Raw genomic sequence first — 9,285 nt, 5'->3', positions numbered from 1 at the left:
ACCAGCAGTCGTGCACCTGCATGCTCCAGCCGAGCAGCAATCATCCGCAACCAGCCTACACCCTGCATTCCAGCCGCGTGAATCGAAATCCGTGAGTGAAATTATTGTAACAATGCCGAAGAGGAAAGCATCAACTTTCAAGTCATCTAAAAAGACACCCGTCGCAAAGAAATCCAAGATTGCCGCTCCCACTACGGTTCCATGGAACACATTTTCAGATTCACGCCAAGCCGTGAGACAAAGATCGAAACATGGAAAAGGCATGAGTGTTTTGCCACTTGCGGAATCCAATCTCAGAGGGTGCCTCGCATTCACGACTCAACAAGAGAAAGAAAGGTGTGGTCGAATTCAAGGAGGGGAGATTTCAGTTTACTGAACCAGGACCAACTCAACCTCCAAAGAAGCTTTATGCTAGGAGTGGTGCTACCTTTGATGACGAGCTTGACGACGACACTGCTGCCCCACCAACTATTCCTTTTACATCCGCACCACCTTTGAGCATTCAGTTAGAGAAAATGGAGCACAAGCTAAATAAGATGGAGCAGAATTTGGTTGCATACTTCGAGAGTGTGGGATTTATCCCACCATTTCTGCCAAGCCCATAGACGTTATGAGGATCAAAGCTCACAATTCAGGGAAGTTTTTGCCTTTAATCTTTTATCCTTACGCTTTAATTTTTATGTGAGCTTTGATTATCTTACATTGGGGACAATGTAAGTTCTTGGTGTGGGGGAGGGATTTTTGCATTATTGATGTCTTGAAGCATTATTTTCACTCTACTCATCTATTTTCACTCTACTCATCCTTAAATGATTTTGGAGTTAGTATGCTTCATATATTATTATTTTTCTTTTCTTTTCTTTCCCACTACTCTTTTCCCATCTATCTCAAATTATTTACATCTATTTTTATTCTATCATACTCTTTCATTACTCACATTTTATCTTTCACTTTTCATATTACTACATACATCTTTCTCACTTCTTATCATTTTTACCTTTCCTTTTATATATCACTCATACCTTCTTCTCATTCTACACCACTATTGATGGTTGATTCATTTGAAGAGTGTACATGATTTGATGGAAAATTTACCAACTTTGTGAGGATTTGAGCCTATGAGCAACCACTTTGCTCTAATATTTTTGTTATGTGAATATCAATCTTAGTTTGTTTATTCTAGAACTTGCTTTGTTATGCATGTTGAAGCCACATTACGGGATTTTATGCATTAAAATGATAAGGGCAAACCATTTTCTATTTTTCTATTGTCGCATTTTTCTTTTTTTTTTTTCTCTACCCGAAGACCTTTATTTGCTATCTTTGTTTGAGCCTTAACCATTACCCATCTAATTCTCTCCGTCTACTTAACCATTTTTCTTCTTTTTGAGCCTCAAGTTAAGGACATTTTTGGACTCATTGTGTGGATATATTTTGTATATATTTTGTTGCTTTTTCTACCTTGTATTAAAGTTTCTCAATTAGATCAACAAGCATTATGCTTGAATTAAATTGTGCAAGGTTCATTTCTTTTGTTTGATTCAAAAAAAAAAAAAAGAAAAGAAAAGAAAAAAAAGAAAAAAAAATCGAAAAAAAAGAAAAAAAAAGAAGAAAAAAATGTTTACATTCTTGGTGACTTGAGTAGAAATAAACGTTTCGATATCATAAGGTTCATTCAATGAGTTCATTCTTCTCATTTTGATCTTTTTTGTCTTTCAGAAACCTTTCTTTTTCATTTAACCAATTTAACCCCGTTACAACCTTTTTAAGACCCTTAGATTTTTGCATTTAATTCATGTTTTGTGGATTGAGATGTGATATATAAGCAAGCTTATGGTAATAGCATTCTTTGATTTGATTTGAGTGCATAAATGACACCCTAAACACTTTGAGTGCATGGAGTGAAGTCAATGAGAGGGCTATTAAATCTTGTTGCACTTGAATTTTGAATGATCTTCTTGGTGGTTGAATGTTTTTATTTTAGCTTACGAGATTCTATGCTTTAAAATCCTTGTCTCTCGACTGTTGATCGACTTAAATTCTTGAGGTATGCTTGCTTAAGATTGTTTTTGGATGAGTTAAGATGAGAATTGAGTGGAGATCTGGGATTAGTCTTGAGTTATATGCTTGAGGACAAGCATCATCTTGCTGTGGGGGAATTTGTTAGAGTGCAATTTATGCACTAGTTTTGCATTGTTTACTTCCCTTAATATCAATGTTTTGCACTTAATAATAGTGATTTACTTGTGTTTTACTTTTGTAGGTGCAATTCTATTGATTGGTGATAAAATTGAGCTACAAGATGATGTTTAAGGATGATTGTTCTCTTGGAGAAATTATGAGCGTCAGAAGAACTTTGTTGATAAGGCGTGGGTGCGTGCTGTCAGCTACGGATCTGCAGTTTTTAGTTTAACGTGTTTTGTATTTTTAGTTATTTTTGTAATTACGAATTTAACATTTCATATATTAGTATTTTATTTTAAATAGAATTCTAGAGGAGAAGAGAGAGAGAGTATTTAAGGGAGGAATCTATTGTGAAAAAAGAGACTTTTGGGAAAAGAGAGAAACCCTAGATCTAAATTTTTCTCTTTTCTCTCTGAAGAACTAAACCTATTATTCTAGTTGAAGGTTAATGAAGCTTTGATTCATCACTACTGTGAGATCTTTCTTATACTTTAATTGTTTTATTACTTTTTGGGTATTTGTTTATTCTCTGAATTATTATCATGATTATTTTTGTTAATTAGATAATTGGCCACTATTTAATTACCAACTTAATCTATTGTCAATTAAAGGATTCATCATATGAAGATTTTAATATTTGTGACAAATAACATAGCAGAGAGTTGTGTTGTGAGAATAAACAATTTAATTTAAATGAACCATCGTATGTGTTTGTTGATTAGGATTTGAGTCTCTCTGGTGTTTCAGGTTGTCATTTGATTAAATCTTATGATCGTATCTAGGGTTGTTTATTAATTAGGGAAATAACCAACGATCGTACCTTGATTATCGACTAGTTAAGGAGAGATTGACTATTAGAGGGTCTCAGTAGCTATAACCGGTCTATTCATAAGTAGTAATAATATTTATTTGAATCAATGATCAGTAGTCGAATCAAGTTGAGTTAATTCCTTCAACCAGAGCTTTCTCCAATTTGAATTACAAATTTAATTTGCATTTTTGTTATTTTAATTTGATTTTTATTATTGTCAACAATTTCCCCATTTTGCATTTTACATTTTAAAAGGATTTAAGTAATTACCGATCTTTGTGGACACGACCCTTCTCAATTACTATACACAATTTATTTAGAGTAGGTATTTATTTTTGCTGGCCTCGACAACCATCACAATGTATTTCATGGCTGATATTTTACTGTTAGTCTTTCTTTTACAAGTTATAAATTAAATTTGATTGTAGTCGAGTGACAAATAATCTAAATGAGTTCTTGACTATTCTTATGAGTTGCTGCAAAATTGCTGTAGCATTTTGCTTTAATAGCTTATATTACAATCATTATTTCGGTTGACCTCCCCTTTAATGGTTTAAGTTAAGAGAGAGCCATAAAAGGGCATGTCTTAGTGGAAATTATTAGAGCAATACTTGATCTTAATTTAAGTTTCCTGGATTGTGTTTAACTTGAGTCCCAAAAGGGCCACACTTAAGTTAAGATTTGTGATAAACTAGATATAAGGAATTACGTTGTAGGGTAGAGAGAGTGTATGTTCGTAATGCCATATCTTATGTGATATAACAACTGGTCATTGTTAGGTTGCGTAAGGGTATGAGAAGTCCAACAAGCGACAGCTGAGGATGTAAATTAATTCTGCCCGGTGCTATAGGAGTTGTTGCAGCAACTAATGTTAGTTTGAACAAAACAGTCAGCTCATGAAGAGAGTTTGATCATTCAACTACCTTATTCTTATTCTTATTGAATTCTTTTTGGCGTAAACCGACCAATTTACTTCATTAATGCAGTTATTTTATTACGTTGTTAATTTCATTAGTCAATTAACTTCATTTATATTTTCTTTTAGTTAGAAGGAAGTTTGCACTATCGTGATTGCTATAGCATTTCTAATAACAACAGTCCCTGTGAATACAATCTTGAATATTCGTCACTTTATTACTTATTGTGTACACGTGCACATTGACATCAATAGGAATTGAGTTAAAATAACCAACAAATTTTTTGAATTGTAAAGCTAATCTTGACAATGCCAACTTGATTTAATTCATTCTATTTATTGATAGATCAAAACTTGCATGTGCAAAGACAGATTTGTTAAATTTCAATTTGATCTTGAAATTGAAAGGACTGTAAGGAGATTACGAAGAGAGCAAAGAAATTCAAAAACTGCTTCAGAAATGGATAATTTGCAAGATGTGGGAAACTTAGATCCTCACGGGCCACTACAACCTGTCAATCTTCAAGAAGGGAAAAATGGGCACATTAATCAAAGACAACTAGCAACAACAATATCATTTACATGGTAGATGATAAAGACAGGGCTATAAGAGATTATGTTGTGTTAACTTCTCAAGTTGTACATCCTGGAATAGTCAGACTTGAAGTGGAAGCTGCCAACTTTGAACTTAAACCAGTGATGTTTCAAATGCTGCAAACAGTAGGTCAATTTAGTGGACTGCCATATGAAGATCCTTATCTCCATCTTAAGTTGTTTTTGGAAGTGAGTGATGCTTTTAAAATTGCTGGAGCAACACAAGATGCTTTAAGACTGAGGCTTTTTTCTTATTCCTTAAGATATTGAGCAAGAGCATGGTTGAATTCTTTACCATCTGATTCCATCACTACATAAAATGACTTGGTTGACAAATTCTTAATGAAATATTTTCCACCAACTAAGAATGGAAAATTGTAGAATGAGATCACCTCTTTTCACCAACTTGAAGATGAGAGCTTGTATAAGGCTTGGGAAAGATTTAAAGAGTTGCTCAAAAGATGTCCTCATCATGGCATTCCCTGTTACATACAGCTAGAAACCTTTTACAACATGTTGAATCCAAGTGTGAGATTGATGGTCGATGCTTCAGCAACTAGAGCCCTATTATCCAAATCTTACACTAAAACCTATGAAAGTTTAGCGAGAATTGCTAACAATAACTATAAGTGGTCATCAACTAGACAAACTGTAGCAAGAGGAGCAGTAGGGGAACATAACATAGATGCAATTACAGCACTGTCAGCTGAAGTGACATCATTGACTAATATGGTGAAAGTCATGATTATTGCTCCTGCAGCAGTAAAGCAAGTTGCTGAACTATCTTATATGTATTGTGGAGAGAAGCATGTATTTGACAATTATCCAGGAAATCCAGCATCAGTAACCTATGTGGGTAACTTCAACTGACAGGCCCAGAACAACCTATATTCAAGTACTTACAACCCTGGATGGAAGCAACACCCAAATTTCTAATGGAGCAATCAAAATCAGCATGCTCCAGCACCCAGTGAATAGAACAGACATGCTCAGCCACCTGATTTTTATCAGCAGAACCAAGGACAAAAACACACTAGCCATGAACAATTTAGTTCATTGGAAACACTTATTAAGAAATATATCGTGAAGAACGAAGCAATTGTGCAAAGTCAAGCTGTATCTCTGAGAAACCTAGAAAACCAAATTGGATAGCTTGCCACGACAATGAGTGGCAGATCTCAAGAAAGTTTACCCAACAATATAGAAGATCCAAGAAGAGAGGGTCAAGAACATTGTAAAGTGATCAACTTAAGATCTGGAAAGAATGTTGATGTTCCTGTTGATGTGGCTAAAAAGAGGTTGGAACTTAATTCTTCACAAGAACAACCTGAAGTTGAAAGGATGTTACAGCAACCCAGTTGTCAAGATACTGGTGCTAGTAGTCAAACTATAACAACCTTGGAAGTAAATCACTCAATACATGTTGAAGAAGATGTTGCAACACCAGTGGTAACAACTCTTAATAAATCATAGGAGTAGAAATTTGTACCTCCTGAAACTGTATAGTAGTTTAGGCATCCACCTCCTTTCCCACAGAGATTCCAGAAACAAAAATAAGACAAACAGTTCAACAAAATTTTAGAAGTGCTGAAGCAGTTGCACATCAACATACCTTTTGTGCAAGCCTTGGAACAAATGCCTAATTATGTTAAATTTCTAAAAGATATCTTGGCAAGAAAAAGAAGGTTGGGAGAATTTGAAACTGTTGCTTTAACATAGCAATGCAGTCACATGCTTCAGAGTAAGATTCTACCAAAATTGAAGGATCCAGGAAGCTTCACAATACCATGTTCAATTGGGACTAGGTATAATGGTAGAGCACTCTGTGACTTGGGAGCCATAATTAATCTGATGCCATTATCTGTATTTAAGCAATTGGGAGTAGGAGAGTACAGACCAACAACAGTTACTCTGCAATTGGCTGACAGATCTCATGCATATCCTGAAGGAAAGATTGAAGATGTATTAGTGAAGGTAGATAAATTCATCTTCCAGTGGATTTCATTGTACTAGACTTTGAGGCTGATAAAGAGGTACTAATTATACTTGGAAGACTTTTCCTAGCAACAGGGAAGACTCCGCTAGATGTGCAGAAATGAGAGCTAACCATGAGGGCGAATGACCAACAAGTCACCTTCGATGTACTAAAAGCTATGAAGAATCCTGATGAGGCAGAAGATTGCAATTTTATGAGTATGGTGGATTTTGCTGTAACAAAAAGAATAAATAGATGCTGCAGTAAAGAAGTTATCAAAGCTATCACCTTTGAAAGCTTCGAAGAAGAGGATGTTATAGCAAACCAAATAAATTGGATAGGAGAAATGCAAGCTGACAGACATAACAGAGTTATTGAACCTCTAAACCTTTCAGACAGTGAAGTAAAGACAACTTTGCTATCTATTGAATCACCTCCTACTTTTGAATTAAAACGGTTACCTTCACATTTGAAATATACTTATCTTAGTTAGAAGAATACACTTCATGTAATCATTTCATCTTTTTTGAATGCATATCAAGAAAGGAGTCTGGTGGATGTGCTTGGGAAATACAAAAAAATAATTGGATGGACTATAGTAGACATTAAAGGGATCAACCTATTCATATACATGCATATAATTCTGTTAGATGACTGCTACAACAATTCAGTAGAGCAATAAAGAAGGCTAAACCCTATTATGTAGGAAGTTGTGAAGAAAGAAATCATCAAATGGCTGGATGCTGAGATCATATACCTGATATCAGATAGTTCATGGGTGAGTCCAGTACAATATGTTCTAAAGAAAGGAGGAATAACAGTGATAGCAAATGAAAAGAATGAACTTATTCCTATAAGAACAGTGATTGGATGGAGGGTGTGTATGGATTACAGTAAGCTCAACAAAGCCACATGGAAGGATCACTTTCCACTTCTATTTATAGATCAAATGTTGGACAGACTTGCTGAAAAACAATACTATTATTTCCTCGATGGGTATTCAGGTTACAACCAAATTACTATAGCCCTAGAGGATCAGGAAAAAACTACATTTACCTGCCCTTACGAAACTTTTTCTTTTAGAAGAATGCCCTTTGGTCTGTGCAATACTTCAGCAACTTTTCAGAGATGTATAATGTCTATTTTCTCAGATATGGTGGAGCAAACATTGGAAGTCTTCATGGATGATTTCTCAGTCTTTGGAGAAACATACACTGATTGTTTACACAACTTGGAAGAAGTTCTTAAAAGATGTGAGATGACCAACTTAGTACTCAATTGAGAAAAATGCCATTTCATGGTGTAAGAAGGCATATTGTTCGGTCATACGGTATCCAAAAATGGCATAGAGGTAGATAAGGTAAAGATAGAGGTGATAGATAAACTACCACCTCCCACTTCAGTCAAGGGTATTAGAAGTTTTTTGGGACATGTTGGATTCTACAAAAGATTCATAAAAGACTTCTCCAAAGTAACTAAACCATTATGCTCACTGCTGGAACATGACAAGCCTTTTCATTTTGATAAAGATTGTCTTCAAGCTTTTAGGGAATTGAAGAAAGCTTTGATCACTGCACCAGTGGTTATAGTGCCAGATTGAACTCTACCTTTTGAGCTGATGTGTGATGCCAATGACCATTCTATTGGGGCAGTGTTGGGGCAAAGAAAGAATAAGGTCTTCCACTCTACTTACTATGCTAGCAAAACTCTTACTCATGCTCAGATTAATTACACCACTACAGAGAAAGAGCTGCTAGCAGTGGTATTTGCTTTCGATAAATTTAGAGCTTACTTGGTGGGTACTAAAGTGACAGTTTTCACAGATCATGAGCCATCAAGCACATAATCTTAAAGAAAGATGCCAAACAGAGATTAATAAGATGGATCTTATTGCTTCAGGAGTTTGATTTGGAGATTAAAGATAGAAAGGGGACTGTAAATCAAGTAGCAGATCTGTCTAAGTTAGAAGCAGATATGAGCACATTGACTAAACAAGACATCACCGAAACATTTTCTGATGAACAACTGTTAGTGTTATAGCATGCATAAATGTTACAGCAATTAGGATCTCCATGGTATGCAGATTTTGCTAATTACCTACTTAGTGGATTGCTACCACCTAAGTTGAATTTTCAGTAGAAAAAGAAATTTCTTCATGATGCTAGAAGCTACTAGTGGGATTGCCCATACTTGTATAAGTTATGCTCAAATCAGGTAATTTAAAGATGTGTTTCAGAGGAAGAAATTTCACATATACTACAATCTTGCCATGCTGCAGCATATGGAGGACATTTTAGTGGTTAAAGAATAACTGCTAAAGTTCTGCAATCAAGGTATTACTGGCCTTCTGTTTTTAAGGATGCTCATGAGTTTGCTAAATATTGTGACAAATGCAAAAGGACAGGAAACATAACTCAAAGACATGAAATGTCGTTGACAAACATTCTGGAAGTGAAGATTTTTGATGTATAGGGAATAGACTTCATGGGCCCCTTTTCACCATCCTTTGGGAATTTATTTATCTTAGTTGCTATGGATTATGTTTCCAAGTGGGTATAAGCTGCAGCATTGCCCATCAATGATGCTAGAGCAGTGGTGAACTTTCTTAAAAAAAATATCTATTCCAAGTTTGGCACTCCACGAGCAATTATTAGTGATGAGGGTACTCACTTCTACAACAAAGTATTTACTGCAGTAATGGCTAAATATGGAGTCAAGCGTAAAATTGCGACAACATATTACCCACAATCCAATGGCCAAACATAAGTGTCTAATAGGGAGATTAATAAGATTCTAGAAAAAGTA

General features: G+C 35.2%; 1 non-coding gene across 1 annotated transcript; it reads right to left on the bottom strand.

The window, feature by feature from the left end:
- Positions 1-4,877: 4,877 nt before the first annotated feature.
- Positions 4,878-4,984, bottom strand: LOC112101561. Its single transcript, XR_002907593.1, has one exon. It is a non-coding gene; the product is annotated as a small nucleolar RNA R71 (small nucleolar RNA).
- Between the last annotated feature and the right edge of the window lie 4,301 nt (positions 4,985-9,285).

The sequence above is a fragment of the Citrus clementina genome, unplaced genomic scaffold, assembly GCF_000493195.1.
Source record: "Citrus clementina cultivar Clemenules unplaced genomic scaffold, Citrus_clementina_v1.0 scaffold_9, whole genome shotgun sequence".
Taxonomy (NCBI): Eukaryota; Viridiplantae; Streptophyta; class Magnoliopsida; order Sapindales; family Rutaceae; genus Citrus; species Citrus x clementina.
Note: the sequence above shows the minus strand (reverse complement) of the source record. Positions and strands in the feature narration are given on the sequence as shown.